Source organism: Eurosta solidaginis, chromosome 2 (genome assembly GCF_040869045.1).
Source record: "Eurosta solidaginis isolate ZX-2024a chromosome 2, ASM4086904v1, whole genome shotgun sequence".
NCBI lineage: Eukaryota > Metazoa > Arthropoda > Insecta > Diptera > Tephritidae > Eurosta > Eurosta solidaginis.
This window is the reverse complement of record NC_090320.1, coordinates 120,204,111-120,221,868: the sequence shown is the minus strand read 5'-3', so window position 1 is coordinate 120,221,868 and position 17,758 is coordinate 120,204,111. Positions and strand designations below refer to the sequence as shown.

At 38.1% G+C, this 17,758-nt stretch overlaps 1 protein-coding gene across 3 annotated transcripts in view; it reads right to left on the bottom strand.

Moving 5' to 3' along the window:
- Hr38 (Hormone receptor-like in 38) overlaps positions 1-17,758 on the bottom strand; it is an 801,608-nt gene that overhangs the window by 742,617 nt on the left and 41,233 nt on the right. The gene's annotated exons all lie outside the window — the stretch shown is intronic.

Here is a 17,758-nt window from a genome sequence, read left to right as displayed (position 1 = left end):
GGACCACAGCTATTTCCCTTTCAATAAATCTATTATCGTATGATTTAAAATCTTGAACATCTACTGTCGCAAACATTATGAAAATTATTAAAGAAATATCTTTGTAATGGTAGGCTTTTTATACGTTAAGCACAGACAGGTGAAGCATAGTTGGGTATAAAAAATAATTTTTATCATTCCCCCACACTTATATACTTTAGAAATATGGACCCTTTAAAAATCCCCCATTTAAAATCTGAACTCGATACTCTCCTGCACTGATAAACTTCTAAGCTCTTTTTTTTTCTTGCAGTCAGAACACAAAGCAAACAATTCGAAGCTTTTTCTAATAGATCAACTAAAACGTATGCACCTAAATGTAGGCACGCAAACTTACAAACTAATAAGAAGATAAACAAATGTTTAGTCTTCATATTTATTTGCGGTTTTATGAAATTCTCACATGTATATATTTGGGCCAGCATGTACATACATAAATACATATAAATATGTTTCAATGTCGTACGGTTAAGGTTTCTTATCAGTGTGGTTTAATAAAATTCCCATGTACAAAAATATGTGACGGCATGTACACACAAACTTACAATCTTTAAAATGTCAAACAAAATGTTCAATAATGGAAAATCATAAGTTCAATATTAAGATGCCCTTTAGTTAATTATGAAATTCTCACACGCATATATATATATATATATGGACCAGCATCAGCATGTGCACACAAACTTACAATCAAATAAACATATGTGACGGCATGTATACACAAACTTACAATCAAATGCCAAACAAAATGTTCAATAATGGAAAATCATAAGTTCAATATTAAGATGCCCTTTAGTTAATTATGAAATTCTCACATGCATATATATGGGCCAGCATGTATACAAGACAAAGGCAAGCGGCTCTTTAGAAATTTATGGAACTCTTTAAAAACGATCAGGTGAAGTCTAGGACTCATTAGAAATATGAGGGGACATTTAAAAATTTGCGGCCCTTTAAAAATGTAGAGCCCCCCATTTAACGATCCTCTCCTGAACGGCTAAGCTCTGCTAATGGCAGAAAGCTCTAAGCTTTTTCTTATACATCAGCCAGAACACAAACCGGAATAACGGATGCGCTGTATATATATATATGTGTGTCGGTATGTATATACTTTTCCTTTCTCATTTTTCCTTTCTCCATTTGGTCTAGAACCGGCATTTACATACTACTTTCCCCAGACATTTAGAACGAGTTTATAGAAATTTGTGCAAAACACATGAGGGAAACTATATTAGATCAACGCAAGAAAGCCAAGAATTTTGCTAATATCGTTGATGATACGCCCGACCCTGGTCACGTTGAACAGACTACGTTCATTTTGCGCTACCTCCATTTCAATTCGAAAGCAAAAAATTTTACAATTCAAGAACGGGTTTTGGATTTCCTTGATTGTAACCAAAAAACTGGTCAGGAAATCGCTGACTTAATTCTCTAGGTAAACATGAACTCCCATTAAAAGATTGTCGTGCATAAGGGTACGATAACTGCGTCAATATGAAAGGAGCTTACAACGGAGCACAACGTCACATTCTCGACAAAAACTCGAATGCTGATTACTCGCCTTGTGCAACCCACAGTCTGAATTTATGTGGTGTTGATGCTGCAGAATGTTGTACGGCTGCAAATACTTTCTTCGGAGTTGTACAAAAATGTTTTACTATTTTCAGCAGCGTCCACAACGATGGGACATCCTCAAAAAATTGTACCGAGCTCTCTTCCCAGTTTTTCAGATACTAGGTGGTCGGCTAGAATTGAGGCAATTAGACCATTCGCAAACCATGTTCAAGGATTAACACAAGCGCTAAACGCATTATTATACTCAGCGTGCTTTGCACAGAAAGTATATTAATTTTGATTGGATAACGGTTGGTTGTACAGGTATGAAGGGATCGAGATAGATATACACTTCCATGTATCAAAATCATCAGTATCGAAAAAAAATTTGATTGAGCCATGTCCGTCCGTCCGTCCGCCCGTCTGTCCATTAACACGATAACTTGAGTAAATATTGAGATATCTTCACCAAATTTTGGTACGCGAGCTTATCTAGACCCAGAATAGATTGGTATTGAAAATGAGCGAAATCGGATAATAACCACGCCCACTTTTTATATATAAAACATTTTGGAAAACACAAAAAACCTGATTATTTAGTAAATAATACACCTAGAATGTAGAAAATTTGACATGTGGACTGATATTGAGACTCTTGATAAAAATTTGAAAATTTTTTTTAAAATGATCGTTATAAAATCAATTTTACAAATATTATTAATCATAAATCAAAAATCGTTAAACCTATCGTAACAAAATTCGGCAGAAATGTTTCCTTTACTATAGGGAATGCTCTGAGGAAAAATTAACAAAATCGGTTAAGGACCACGCCCACTTTTATATAAAAGATTTTTAAAAGGGGTCGTGGACGAATAAAATAAGCTATATCTTTGCAAAAAAGAGCTTTGTATCAATGGTATTTCATTTCCCAAGTGGATTTATAACAGTAAATAGAAAAAACTTCAAATTTTAGAAAATGGGCGTGGCACCGCCCTTTTATGACTGAGCAATTTTCTATGTTTCGGGAGCCATAACTCGAAGAAAAATTAACGGATCTTTATAAAATTGGGTACACAAATTTTCCATATAGCAAGAAATATTTTTAGAAAAAAATGGACGAGATTGGTTAAAGAGCACGCCCACTTTTATATAAAAGATTTTTAAAAGGGTCGTAGACGAAAATAATAAGCTATATCTTAGCGAAAAAAGATTTGTATTAATAGAATTTTACTTTCTAAATTGAATTATAAAATTAAATTGGAAAACACTAACATTTTTGAAAATGGGTGTGGTACCGCCCCTTTTATGACTAAGCAATTTTGTGTTATTCGAGAGCCATAACTCGAAGAAAAATTAACGGATCTTAATAAAATTGGCTACACAAAATTTCCCTATAGCAAGAAATAATTCTAGAAAAAATGGAGGAGATCGGTTAAAGACCACGGCAACTTAGATTTAAAACAAGTTTAAAAGGTTTAAAAGGGTCGTAGACTAGAATAATAAGCTATAACTTAGCAAAAAATAGTTTTGAATCAATGATATTTCACTTATAAAGTTTTATTGTAAGAGGAAATGGGGAGACATTTTTTTTAAACGGGCGGTGCCACGGGTTATGTAAAAAAGTAATTTATCTGAAATGAAATGTACAATTGAAGCTCACGCTGAATATATAATGTTCGGTTACACCCGAACTTAGACACTGTTTTGCGGGGCAGTGGACCCGGGGAAGTCGGGCGTGTGCGTTGCAAATAAAAAGAAATAAAACACCGAATTAGTATCAAAACAATAACAATTTATTCAATGTGTAAAGAAGATGTGGTTATTAATTATCAAAGGTTCGGTAAGGTGAAAGTTCAAAACACAAAGGGTGTGCAAGAGTACACTCGCGGTATGTAATGAAGGGGCCTAATTAATTCCAACTCAAAGTATTGGGTAAAGAAAGAATTAATTAAAACGCACGCTTCACTATGCACAAATAATTACTTGCAATATTAATTCACGGAATTTAAAGATGGGAATTAATTTAAGGCACAAAGATGAAAATAATTATTTGTAAATCACTTCAAAATACAACTTCTTACAGCGTACAAAAAAATGGTTGGTTTTTATTTTTACTCACCTGGGGCTAGCTGTTTGGATGTTTGGAGTCGCTAGATATTCTGGTGGTGATATGAATAAAAAATTTTTTTTGGTATGCGGTGGCTTCTGTTGGCCTCGTTCGTGGTGAACGAGAGCTGGGTTATGGAGGTTGTTAGAGCAGTTGGGAGTTTCAAGTCTGCCTCACTGGAGAGTGGTAGTAGGACCAATTTCGTGATTGGTCTGGTGGTTTGTCCCCTTGCCGTATCAAGTTCGACGACTCGAACTCGGTTATCGGGGCCATAATGGATGTTGGCTATCCGACCTAGTCTCCATTCGTTGGGGAGCAGATTGTCCTCTTTAATGACGACTAAGTCCCCCTGTTTGAGATTCGATTGTGGATGCTTACACTTAACGCGCTTCTGCAGTTCGGTGAGATACTCAGTTTTCCACCGTTTGCAGAAGGTTTGATGCAGCGCCTTAAGTTTTTCCCATCGATTGACGAGTGAAGCGCGATTCTCGCTGACGTCAATCTCGGGTGGCGCTAATAGGTGGCCCCCGACTAGGAAGTGCCCGGGGGTAAGTGGCTCCAGGTTGGACGGGTCATTTGAAGATGGGCTCAGGGGTCGGGAGTTGAGACAGGATTCAATCCTACACAGGAGGGTGATAAACTCCTCGAGAGTAAATTTATGATCCGATGCGATCTTTTTGAAATGAGTTTTGAAACTCTTGACTCCCACATCCCACAGCTCACCCATATGAGGAGCAGCTGCTGGTATGAAATACCATGACAGGGTTTGGTGGGCGTATTTAGAGAGGGTTTGGTCGCGCGCATCAACGAGGAATGCCTTGAACTCTGAGCGAAGAGCCCTCGACGCACCGACAAAGTTCGTCCCGTTGTCGGAATAGAGGTTTTTCGGGCATCCTCGTCTGGCGACAAACCGGCTAAATGCTGCGAGAAACGCGGCGGTGCTGAGGTCGCTAGTCGCCTCCAAGTGGATCGCCTTAGTCGCAAAACAGACGAATAGGCAGACGTATCCTTTAGTCATGCGGCATCCTCGTCCGCTGTAAGACTTGATGTCAAACGGTCCGGCAAAATCCACCCCCGTGTTGGTAAATGCCCTCGAAAAAGTAGTGCGTTCCGCAGGGAGAATTCCCATGAGTTGCGTCGGGGAACGTTTGCGGAATAGCGTACAGGCCTTGCAGTTGTGGATGATGGATCGGATCATGTTTTTGACCCGAGGTATCCAATACTGCGTGCGTAGGAGCCGCAGCATTAGTTGGTTTCCACCATGTATGGAAATGGTGTGGACAAATTGGACTAGGAGACGGGTGAGTCGGCAGGCGTAAGGGAGGATTATCGGGTGACGCTCGTCGACGGGAACGCCTCTGGATGCGTTGAGACGACCCCCCACCCGAAGGACATTATCTTCGTCGATAAAGGGGTCTAGAGAGAGAATCTCGCTTTTGGTCGCGATGGGTTTCCTAGTTCTTATTTCTTCGGCATAGTGGTTGGTTTGGGATATCCTTATGAGGCGGCTAGTCGTAGCCTTGATTTCGTCAGGCGATAACTGGTACGACTCTGCTTTAAAGGACGCTTTAGTTTTTGGATGGGTTCTATTGGCGAATCTTATAATGTAGGAGATTACCCGCAACGCTCTTGACAGATCGGAAAACCGTTGCTGCATGCACTTGTACTCTTTTTCTTCGACGTTTGTGTGGTACTCCTGTTCGCCTTGAGATGGCCATTCCGCTTTGCCTTCTTTCAGCCAAGAAGGTCCCTGCCACCACAAAGAGTTGTCGACTAGGTCCGTGGCTGGAAGTCCTCTGCTGGATAAGTCCGCTGGATTTGATGCGGACTCGACATGATGCCATGCTTTCGTTCCTACCTTCTCCACGATTTTTGTCACCCTGTGAGCTACAAATGTTGAACAGGAACACGGGGGTTTTCGAATCCATGCTAGGACGACGGTCGAATCTGTCCATAGGTGAATGTTAAATTTGCTTAAGTTCAGGTTCTCCATCACGGTTTCCAAAGTCTCAGCCAGCAAGACGGCACCGCATAACTCCAATCTTGGTAGTTAAATTATTTTTACTGGTGCCACCCTCGTTTTTGCCATGAGTAGACTAACGTATGTCCTATCGTTGATCTTAGCTCGCACGTAAACCGAGCTGCGTAGGCTTTTTCGGACGCGTCACAGAAGCCGTGAATTTCTATATCGTTGGTTGGGTTGAAGTGCACCCACCGAGGTATACGAATCCGGTTAATGGCGGGGTACTCCTGCATAAAGGTTTGCCACCGATCTAGAGTGATTGTGGATACCGGTTCATCCCAATCCGTCCCCTCCAGCCAAATGTTCTGCATTAATATCTTGGCTACGATGATAACGGGTCGAAGAGTTTGGCGATGGCAGATAGGATCGCCCTCTTTGTTAAGATATCCTGGTTTTCGATTGGTTTCGCTGTGAAATAAAAATAGTCGGAATGCGCGTTCCAACGGACAAATTCGATTTTTCCTGACGTGGACAGCCTACGGAATTTTTGGCAATTTCGTAATTTGTGCTCCGTACTGTTGCACATCTTACATGCCGACTTTGGTACGCTGGCTTGGTAAACCCCGAGTTTCGTAGAATTTTCCCTAGAATTCGAATTCTGACTTTTGGGTGTTTTTGTCGTTTTATTTCCCCTAAGATCGGAAACCGTCTCTAATGTCTGGAAGCGATTGGACAGGAATTTGTTCATATCCTCCCATTTCGGAATATCTGTTTTTCGTTCTACGGTCTGTTCCCAAAGAGCCAGTGTAGATTCAGGGAGTTTTGTGGAGCATAAGTAAGTTATAATTGCATCCCAATTTGTGATGTCAATATTATGACATTGCAGCGCAGAAATGCAATTGTTGATCTCACGTTGCAATTTTTTAATTGATGTTCCACACTCCTGCTCGACTGCCGTCAGATTAAATAAAAGTTTTAGTTGTGTGTTGACGAGGATACGTTTATTTTCGTACCTGTCGCTTAGATTTTTCCAGGCGGTTGCAAAACCCTCGTTTGTTAATGAGCACCTGCCCACTATTTCTTTTGCCTCCCCTAGAGTTTTTTGTTTTAGATAATACAATTTCTCGACATCTTTCAGATCAGTATTGTGGATGTATATCGCCGTGAACATATCTCTAAAGGTTGGCCAGGAAAGGTAGTCGCCTTTAAAAACATCGGTGTCACAAGGCGGAAGCCGCATTTTATGTCCACGGCGCGAAGAGTCTTCATACTTTGCTTCATCCTTTGCCGGCTGTGGGGTGAAAGCTTCGGCTTCAGCCGCCACAGCAGACATGCATTGCAGGTAGCATGCGAAGCAGCTTTTATTCTTCCTTCTTAGCGAGCTGAGTTCTTCTTTGGACAGCTCAGGATTGCTGAGAAGACCTTCATATGTGGACTTGGTCTTCTTCCATAGTGCATTTAGCTCCTCTTGCCGAGGAGGAGTTGAAGTCTTGTTCAAACTCGACTATGGAATCCGCCAATCTAATATATGTCTCCATTGCTTTAATTAATCTGAATATTTTGTTTCTTTGAAGGTGTCGAGCTTGGAGGTAAACGACTTAGTGGCGTTGGTGTAAATGCAACCACAGCAAAAATTATCAATGTGTTTTGTTTTTTTTTTTGAACGTAGTCCAGCTATCACTCCTGCTGTGATTGTGCTGTATAAGTGAAATCTTTAAAAATACACGGATTGAAACTCAGATCTGATTGTATGTGTTAACACAGAAAGCAATCTTATGTGAATTTAGTGATAAGAAAAAATTTGAATCAGATGTAAATCTTGACGTGATGTAATGTGTGGCCAGTGATATGAACCACTTATAGAGATCCTCACGAGGATTATGTAAGCCACAGATAGAAATCCTGACGAGGATGTAATATGTATACAGTGTTATAGATAGGAATCCTGACGAGGATTTAATGTGTATGTAGTGATATGCAGCACAGATAGAAATCCTGAAAGGTTCTAGTGTGTACAGAGTGATATCAAACACAGATAGAAATCCTGACGAGGATTTAGTGTGTCTACAGTGATGTGCAATGCAGAGAAGAGAAATCGTCCGCAAATATTTAATGTGTCTAAAGGGTGTATTGGGCACAGATAGAAATATTTTCCAAAAAATTTGGCGTGTTTACAAAAATTAAAAACGCAGATGGTAATCCCAATGTGTAAAATGTGAACCACAGATAGAAATCCCAACGAGGATTTAATGTGTATGCAAAAAAGTGTGATGTGAACGCTAATGAATATCCTCGAGTAGCCAACCAGGGTATCTTTCCCAACCAAAGGAAATAAATTTTGTATATTCAACTTGACGTGGAATACGTACAATTTAAAATATTTATTAAGAAAAAATGAGAAAAATACAAGCTATATAATATAGTGATATAGTTTATTTGTGTGATCAAGCCACTAGCCACCCAACGCAGTGCTTATTTTTTGGCTTTTGGTATTATTTCAGCTCGCAAACTGATTACTAAAGTGACTTCCGTGGTAGATAAGCTAAGGCTATCAACCAAGTGAAAATATGGTATGCCGCAAGCTTTGTCAACGTATGTGACGATGAGGGGTACAACACAGTGCAGTGATGAATGTGAGAAAAAAAAAAAAAACAAAACAAAAAAAATTCACTGACTGTCTGCCTTGAGCGGTGTCGAGTAACCCTTACCACTGGTGGGGGGAATTACCCGATCGTCAAAAGGCGATTGGTGTGTTTAAAACACGAAATTTAGCAATTTCACTTGCTTTGCCTTTATTATATCTAACACGGAATGCACTTTCCGTGCGTAAAATCACGCAACTAAAAAAAAGTGTTTTGTGCAACCAAGCAACCACGTACGTACCTTAAGTTTTTATTTGATCGATGTGCAGCGATGTGTAGATGTGATGGACTGTAGAGTGATAACAAATTGTGATGATGATATGATGTGCTGATGCTCTTGACGGATTGTATATAATGTTGATGAGTAATGAGATGAAGCTATTGGATGGTATGCGATAATAATGTACTGTGTGATTATGTGATCCCGATGCTAATGGAATGTATGTGATGTTGATTAGTGGACTGTTTGATGTTGTGATGATGATGTGATAATGTATTGACGGATTGTATGTGATGATTTTGTGGCTGTATGTGTGTTATGACCAGTTGGACTGTATGTGTGCTCGTTTGTTTTGTTTCGCTGATTACTTTTCCAATGCTGGTTGATTTTAATAATTTTATAAATAATTTTGCTTTATCCAAACTATGGCAAATTGGCAAAATTTTAAATAGGTGCTGTTTTCTCTGTGGTTTTGAAGTTAGCGTCTGTATATTACTTTCCGGGCGTGTGCGTTGCAAATAAAAAAAAATAAAACACCGAATTAGTATCAAAACAATAACAATTTATTCACTGTGTAAAAAAGATGTGGTTATTAATTATCAAAGGTTCGGTAAGGTGAAAGTTCAAAACACAAAGGGTGTGCAAGAGTACGCTCGCGGTATGTAATGAAGGGGCCTAATTAATTCTAACTCAAAGTATTGGGTAAAGAAAGAATTAATTAAAACGCACGCTTCACTATGCACAAATAATTACTTGCAATATTAATTCACGGAATTTAAAGATGGGAATTAATTTAAGGCACAAAGATGAAAATAATTATTTGCAAATCACTTCAAAATACAACTTCTTACAGCGTACAAACAAAATGGTTGGTTTTTATTTTTACTCACCTGGGGCTAGCTGCTGGCTCGTTGACGTTCCAAAATAGAAAAAAGGATCAAAACCGCGAACAAGTCCGCGGCACCTGCCGATAGCTAACTTTCATTGAGTTTTTCCCCTTCAAAGTTAGCTTTCCGCTGGTGTTAGCCGTTACCGGCAATAATAATAAATAAATAACTAATGTGCGTGTTAGGGTGGTCCGAAATATTTAGGCTGGTGGCCTAAACAGACACCTTTACTTGTTTAAGCTAAATTTGACTGCACAAGCATGCGGGGATATTATCGGCATTCTCAAGTACATCAACAAGTTCGAATGTATCTTGCTATCCTCAATACTGACTAGCATTAATGAAGAAACGTCGTACTCCAAGCTAGAGACGCTACCATAGATGTTGAGGTCCGACATCTGGTTCCCCCATAAATTCAGAAAACAAAAATTCGGAAACACATTTTTTTAAAAAACATTAGTCAGAACCCTTTTTTCAGAAAGCCAAAATTCAGAAGTCAAAAATCCGGAAACAAAAATTCAGAAATCAATATGCAGAAGTCAAAATTAAAAAGTCAAATTTTGCGCAAAATTTAATGTTTTTTTGTTGTCTGGTTACTTTCTGAATTTTGACTTTTGAAATTTGTTTCAGCCTGGAAAGCAGCAACGTCGAAAGAAGGCGTCATCCAATCGAATTATGGAATATGTATAAAATCACCAAATTGGGTGAAGTCCGTACAAACAATTATATCTAAAGGTGGCACAAGGTCATTCGAAGTGCGTTTGAGACATACCCTAACATATTCAATTTAATAAATGAAATAAAAAACGAACATGCAATAACAAAAACAAAAATGCAGCAATTTTCAGCTGGACGCGAGCCATATCGGAAACGCAAGATAAAATATAAAGACTTCGTTTTTTAATATTGTAAATTCATTTGAAAAAGATAAAATTTTAGATTTTACTACTTTTTCTTTATATGTACATCATTCCTTCCAAATAAATAAATGTTTCTGAATTTTGAGTAAAATTTTATAGGGGGACTCATGTAACCGTATAAATGCCTTATAAGGTGTGTAAACGTATAAATTTATCTAGTGCGTAAACGAGCTGTCAAATTTTGTATGAAAAATCATTTACACAATTTGTATAAATTTACGCGCACATTTCATTGTGTAAACGCGGTAAACTCAAAAGAAAGCAAACTTGCAGACACTACAGCAGGCATTTTCATCAGAAATCTCCAACAACAGCAAGTAAATGCGTTTTAGTTTTGATTTTTCACTTAATCTTAGCATTTTTCAATTTGTGTAACAACAAAAAAAATTTTGTTCGGCAATAATACAGCTGATAAACAATCAAGTTTATCAAGAGTATTACTAGGTGCGTTCATATAACAGCGTGTGTAAATGGATATAATTTTACACCTTATAAGTTTATATGCTTTCATGAGTCCCCTTATGTTTTTCTGTCGTCTGATTACTTTCTGAATTTTGACTTCTGAATTTTCACTTCTGAAATTTGACTTCTGCAATTTGACTTCTGAAATTTGACTTCTGAGTTTTGACCTCTGAATTTTCTCTTTCTGAAAATGGTTTCTGACTAATGTTTTCTGAAAAAATGCGTTTCTGAATTTTTTTTTCCTGATTTTATGGGGGCACCGCGACACCTAGATGCCTTATAAGCTGATTTAAAGTTGATCAGGAACCAATGGGAGACAATTTTAAACGAATGCAAAACAGTTGCTATTCAATTGAAAATCTCGACAAAGTTTCCGTACATTCGAAAACAATGTTTACGGGTGATCCAGAGTGTAAAAAAATACATTCCTTGTGATCGTTGATTCGGTAATCACTGGCATTACTGAACGATTTGTATATATGAGAAATTTGAACGAGACGTTTTCCTTTTTTTTTGGCAATTTGAAGACTTGAATGAAACTACGGTTCGGGAGAGCGCAGCAAAATTCGTAGAAAAATACAAGTCGGACGTTTCTCAAAGCTTAGAATGCGAAATAATTCACTTGAAACACATTTACGAAGCATATTTTGATAAAGGTTTGTCACCATTGGAATTGCTAAATGCCATCTACATATGTTCAATATCTGTATACCATTTTTCCCAACATTTGTGTTGCTTTACGTATCTTTTGCACTGTACCTGTTACTGCAGCAAGTGCAGAACGTTCTTTCAGCGTCCTTGCAAGAATCAAAAACTTTCGTATATCGTGTTCATCTCAAGAGCGAGTTTCAGGACTTGCCACGATTTGTGTTGAATCCGTTTTGGCAAGACAGTTAAATTTTGATATTATTATAAAAAATTGTGCAGCGAAAAAAGCAATAAAAGTCACTCTTTGATATCCGAACATTCTATATTGAATAATTCAAATTTATAATCATCATTATATTTATCAGAAATGTTCTAAAATGTTACCAAATACATAACTAGAAAACATTATTTGAAATAATATGTGGCTGTTAAAAGAGAATTGTATTTCTAGGTTACAATAAAACAGTATAAATAGTAAATATTCTGTGTTAATTTTATTTTCAGCTCAAAAAATCATTTAGTTGATGTGATAAAAATTTTTTTTTGATGTAATCCATCAATAATGATTCATGAATGAGACTTCATTAATTCAAATTAATGAAATGTATTAGTGGTTTTTTTATAGGGGGGCCGTAAATTGTTTAGTCCCGGGTCCGGATTTTCTCTCTACGGCCCTGCGTTCCACCATACAATCGGACTGAGGATGCAATGTAGTTGTCCGTGTTTTTCGATTGATTCAAAATTCCTGCCTTGCTCAGAATGTAACTCCATTGGTACACCATACCTTGCAACACAATGGTTTGTAAACACTTCTGCTACTGTTTCCGCTTCTTGATTTGGGATCGGGTATACCTCTGGCGATTTGCTGAATTAATCCATAACCATGACCTCCACTTGGACCATTATGTAGCTCGCTGAGAACGCTAGGATCCCTTTTCCTGGGTACAACTATTCGATGCAGGCAAGCGGATATCAATTGTAAACTGTTCCACTGGGCCCAATAAGACTTCACAATAGGACTCTCTGCTGACATCTCCTCTCTATTTAATCTTTCGTTTCGTTCGAGCCCTTGCATAACATGTGACAGATCTTTATCTTTTAGCTGTCACTTCCTTAGTTGTTCCATGTTCCATTCATCCGAACACGTTACAGTCATAACCCGGACATATATGATGTCTTCCTTAGCCTCAGCTTTCGAACAGTGTTTGCGTTCCATATTGCATGGTCTTCGTGACATTGCATCGGCATTCCATTGGATACTACTTTTTCGATGCTCAATGGAAAAGTCATAGCCATAGTCATGCCAATTAACCTTCGGAACTGCAGGAGCCATTTCAATGCTGCGTGTTCTGTCCTGACGCAGAATCGCTGCCCGCAGACGTACTTGTGAAAATGTTTAATGCACTATACCAATGCCAACAGCTCTCTGCCTGTAACGCAATAGTTCCTCTCTGGTTTTCCAATTGATCGGCTGTAATATGCAACTTATGACAAAACGCCTCCTATAGCATATCTGCTCGCATCTGTATCTAGAATAAACGTTGCTCTTGAAGTCGGATATGCCACATTGGGGCAGTTCACAAATGCTCTTTTAATGTTTGGAAATCCACTTCTTGCTCCCTCTTCCATTCAAATGCTTTCTTATACCTTTCATGAAAATGAAATGGTATATTAATTTCGTCACGAAATCCAAAATTGTAAGTGCTTAAAGCAAAATAGATAGACCCACCATTAAGTACACCGAAATAATCAGGATGAAGAGCTGAGTTGACTTAGCCATGTCCGTCTGTCCGTCTGTCCGTCTGTCGGTTTGTATGCAAATTAGTCCCTCAATTTTTGAGATATCTTGAAAAAATTTGGTGAGCGGGTGTATTCGGGTGTTCGATTAGACATTTGTCGGAACCGGCCGGAGCGGACCACTATAGCATATATCCTCCATACAACCGATTTTTCAGAAAAATCAATTTAACAGATTAAAGCTTCAAACTTCACCATATACTTTCGTATATTCACATATTGTTGCCTGAAAAAATTGATGAGATCGGTCGTATATTGTGAGGGTATATGCTCCAAGTGAATTTACACTGGGTATGCGGATACCAAATTAGTTATCATTTATATGTATAATGATAACTGGCCTTGCCAATGTAGATCAAAGAGCGCGCGATCACACCATCGATGACATAGCTGAGACATATCCGACGCTCTTCAACATTCTCTATACCGTACATGAATACAAAAATTTAATTATAACTTTATTGAAAGATTTGCCTGATATAGTGGGAAATGATGTAGACGACCTAATCCATAAGTATACAGACAGAATCATAATGACGAGTAAGTGATGCATATCTCTTGGAAAGCCTAAATAAACCCTACGAAGCATTTGGTTTTGAGGTATCTGGCTAAAATATTATGTTCAAACCACTTTTATAATGTAGAGATAATTTTATGGAACCAAAAGGATCGGACCAATATGATATTTTTCTAATGCCAACTAAGGGTTTTGGTGCTTTCGTGAAGGGCATAAAGTGCATAACCCAGCCGAAGACAAGGACGTCCTTGATTGTTTTGTTAAATATTGCAGTTTTCTTTTTTCTTTAACAACATAATACAAATGTACATATCAACATACATGGGTGAAAAATACCTGCTTATGGTTTTAATAAAAACAATGAGTTCGAGACCGCTAAATCGGATGACTGTACCGTTGCTCACATAACTAAGAAGGCGTCGAAAAGAAGAGGCTATAAAAGGGAGAGCATTTGGAAAAAGAAGCAAGTTTTGATGAAATTTTCTTGGCCAACGGAGTTGCTGGACAGCTAGTTAAAGCGAGTCGAGTCGAAAAAAAAGAAAAGCAAAAAAATAACATTAATTGCTATGTAACATAAAATAGTGCGGTACTTGAATTGTCCGTCGTTGTGTAAAAGGTCGATTAAAATTAAAAAGGCTTTAAATAAAATTTCAAAGGAGTGCCAAGTCTGTGCGTCGAGACTTATAAAGACCTATAAAGGCACATATTATAAACCCAAATTATAAACGACTATGAAAGTTAATCTAAATTAATATAGACTGTTTGTGTAAAGTGCGATGAAAGGACCAGAAAACGTAGATTCCGTCTGTCCTTAGTACGGAATATTGTCCAAGGCTCAAACGTAAACTATACCTATCACCTGACATCAAAGCGAAGGGATAAGTATCGAGTGATAAAGAAAATGCGGTTCCAATCATATTCCTGTTTGCCGGCGGAAATAACCTATCGACGAGGAGTGATGTACAAGATGAAACAGAGGCCGTTCTAATATTTTTACTTTTAAATCATAAGATTGCAAATGTAAAAAAAACAGAGAAAGAAAACTGTGAAGATGAACTATTAGAAGTAGTTTCTTTTGTAGAATAGAAAATAGAAGTTCGCTAAAAATGATAATGGAGAATTACACTACAGTACAATAATAATATTTACGATGAAAAAAAAAATTTTTTTTCAAATAGGAAAAGAAAGAACTGGTTTTTGGCGTAAAGTAACTAGTTTGTTTTTGCGTAGAGGCATTGTATGTTCGCGGAATGTGTATATGTAGAAGGTTTCAGAAATTGTGCAAAGCCCGTATGATATAAGTGTGTAAACCTAACATCACTATCGAACTTCTAAATTATCATTACAACTACCGATCAAACATGTTCAACGTAACATCAACATCATCATCGTCGTTGAGCACTTCGCTGATGCTGCGTGTATGATGGTAAGTGAAACGTAAGAATTTCATATAATTGATCATATAGTTTTGCCAACACATATGTGTGTATGTATATACATGCCTAATCGTTGGTAAATTTTTGTGCGGGAGCATTACGCATGCACGTACATATGTGCCCCTGCTTAGATACCTTTTATTATGAGGGTACGAGGTTGGATAGTGAAATCTGTAATTCGCATTTAGTCTTATTTTAACTTTGTGCGTTCGGGATAAAATTTCTAAAACCCTTTATAAATGTACAAGGAACTTACTGTAGGCTCATTTCGTGAAATTTTGTTTGAATTAAAACTTATAATAGTAGAAACTTTATTGAAACAAATAGATTAAGGCGTACGAAAAGAGGAGAATAGGCTATGTAAAATTTAAATTACAATAAATTCAAATTGCCTGGATAGTGAAATCTGAAGTAGGTGGATTTCTAAGTTAATGACTTAAAATTGCTGTTCCAGTCAGATTCAGAAATATGTAAATCATGAACTTAAACTTTCGTATAAGTAAAATCATAAATATATAGATTTTGATGGTAATGAATTAAAGATTGTCAGTATAAGTATAATCAGAAATGTATAGCTTCTAATGATAATGAATTAAATATTGTCTCTATAGTAAAATCAAAGATATGCCTTTTGAGTAATTTATTTAATTGATGGCGAAATGTAGAGATTGGCTATGGTAAATTAGAGAAGATTTGACTTGGGTTAATGGAACAAAATGCGAACCATTAACAGGTAGGGTGGGTTACGACCGAGGGAGCATCTACACCTTCTGCTTCCCTCATCGAAATGTTGTTGGAGTTGGCTTCCGGAATTCCCTTTTTTGTTAGGAACTACATCTAGTAAGTATATCCAGGTCGCTGCGTAAGTTTTGGTTTCCTGTGTTTATTTATTTTCTTTCGCTGGATATCTTTTCAATCCTGCATACATTTATATTTTTTTGTATGGCTTTCGCTGCATGCGTCAAACAAGCCCACGCCCATTTTCCCTGAGCCACGCTGAAGCAACGCTAGGTATGCAGACCCGCTTTGAAAGCATGCACCTACAATTTAATCCCTCTCATTTAGCAGCCATTTAGGAGAGAGCCGTTACATAAAAATATTGGCGCCCAACGTGTAGGGCCTAAAAGAAATAGATGACTTGAAGGCAATAGATGTGAATCGCTATGCCTGACCAAATTGGCTAAATATGCGATAACATCTAACCTATTCTTTTCCCCACATAATATTCACAAATAATTTTCGCGCTTAGTGAAATAAGCCAGGATATGAGGATTCGGATTATTTCGAATTCTTTCCGCGGATTTTGCTAAGTCAAACGTGTTGTTATCGTTTTATCGTTTTGAATGCTGAATAGGCCGGACTTTATTATATCGGGAGTTCTTGATTAATTACCGCTTTGTTCGCATTCGAAATAAACTTTCATTTTTACTATCATAAGTTCTCAGTAAGTCAAGTGGATAGCTTTTTTTGATTTGATCGCTTTTGCTTTACTGAAAACATGTTTCATATCACGATCCCCGGAAAGATAGTCATTGTGCTTCCCTCAGTGTCTATGACAGCTTTTAGTTTCCTCAAGGTGTCGTTGCCTATAATACCATGAAAGGAATTCAGGGGTGGCAGAATAAAGAGTTTGATTTTTTCTACGTTTGGTCCGAAGATATCTATAAATGCGTGGTGGGTAATCTCTATAGTACCCACGACTGATTCCACCTTAAATGGTTTATTGGGTATTGGGTTTGTTATTCTAGTGGATTGAATATAGTTTTTATTGGATCCCGTATCGATCAGGAAATCCAATGAGTCCCCGCGCGTTGATGTAAATTTGTAGTAAGGGAGCGAAGACGGAGTTAGTCTAAAAAATTAATCAAGTCGGGATTGGCGTGATTTTGTTCGCTGGTAGTCAAGTTAATTTGTCCTTCGGGAGTTCCGTCCGGTTGTTGCGTTGCCCCCTAATAGTCGTCATAAGAATTGTTGCAATAAATCTGATTTGGATCCGGAGTCGTGAGGTAAGTATTTGCGTCACATGCCCCAGCGTTCGCGTGGAAGTTGCGTTGCATTTTGTTAGGAAGGCGCGTATGTTGCGATGAGAGTGGGCGCTTCGGCGGTTTAATATTTTGATTAGGACTGGGTCTATTTTGATAATTAACTTGTCTAGAATGTGGAGAAGGGTCCACGTCCATTGGGACTGGTGGCTTTTGGGGTAGATTAGAACGGTTATTGAATCCCGGATTATATTGTTGTTGAGGGCGTGTGCCGAAGCCAGTGTTAGGTTGGAAATTAAAATTGGGTCGATTATAATAATTCGTTGGACCGTTCTGATTGGGTTGGATTCGGGGTGTCGTGTTGAATGGTCGATTGTTGTAATTCTTCATATGTCTTGGAGGATAATTATACCGCTGCCGCATAGGTAAGTTCGGGATAGAAGGGTCGGTGATTTGTTGCAGTCTGTCGTGGAGGTCGCGGTGGTGGTTGATTTAACGATTTATGCACGTTATGTGCGTGGTTCATCCGGAAAGCCATGTTGTCTAGCTTTTGGCATAGATGAAGGGCTTGAGGCAAGGTTGCG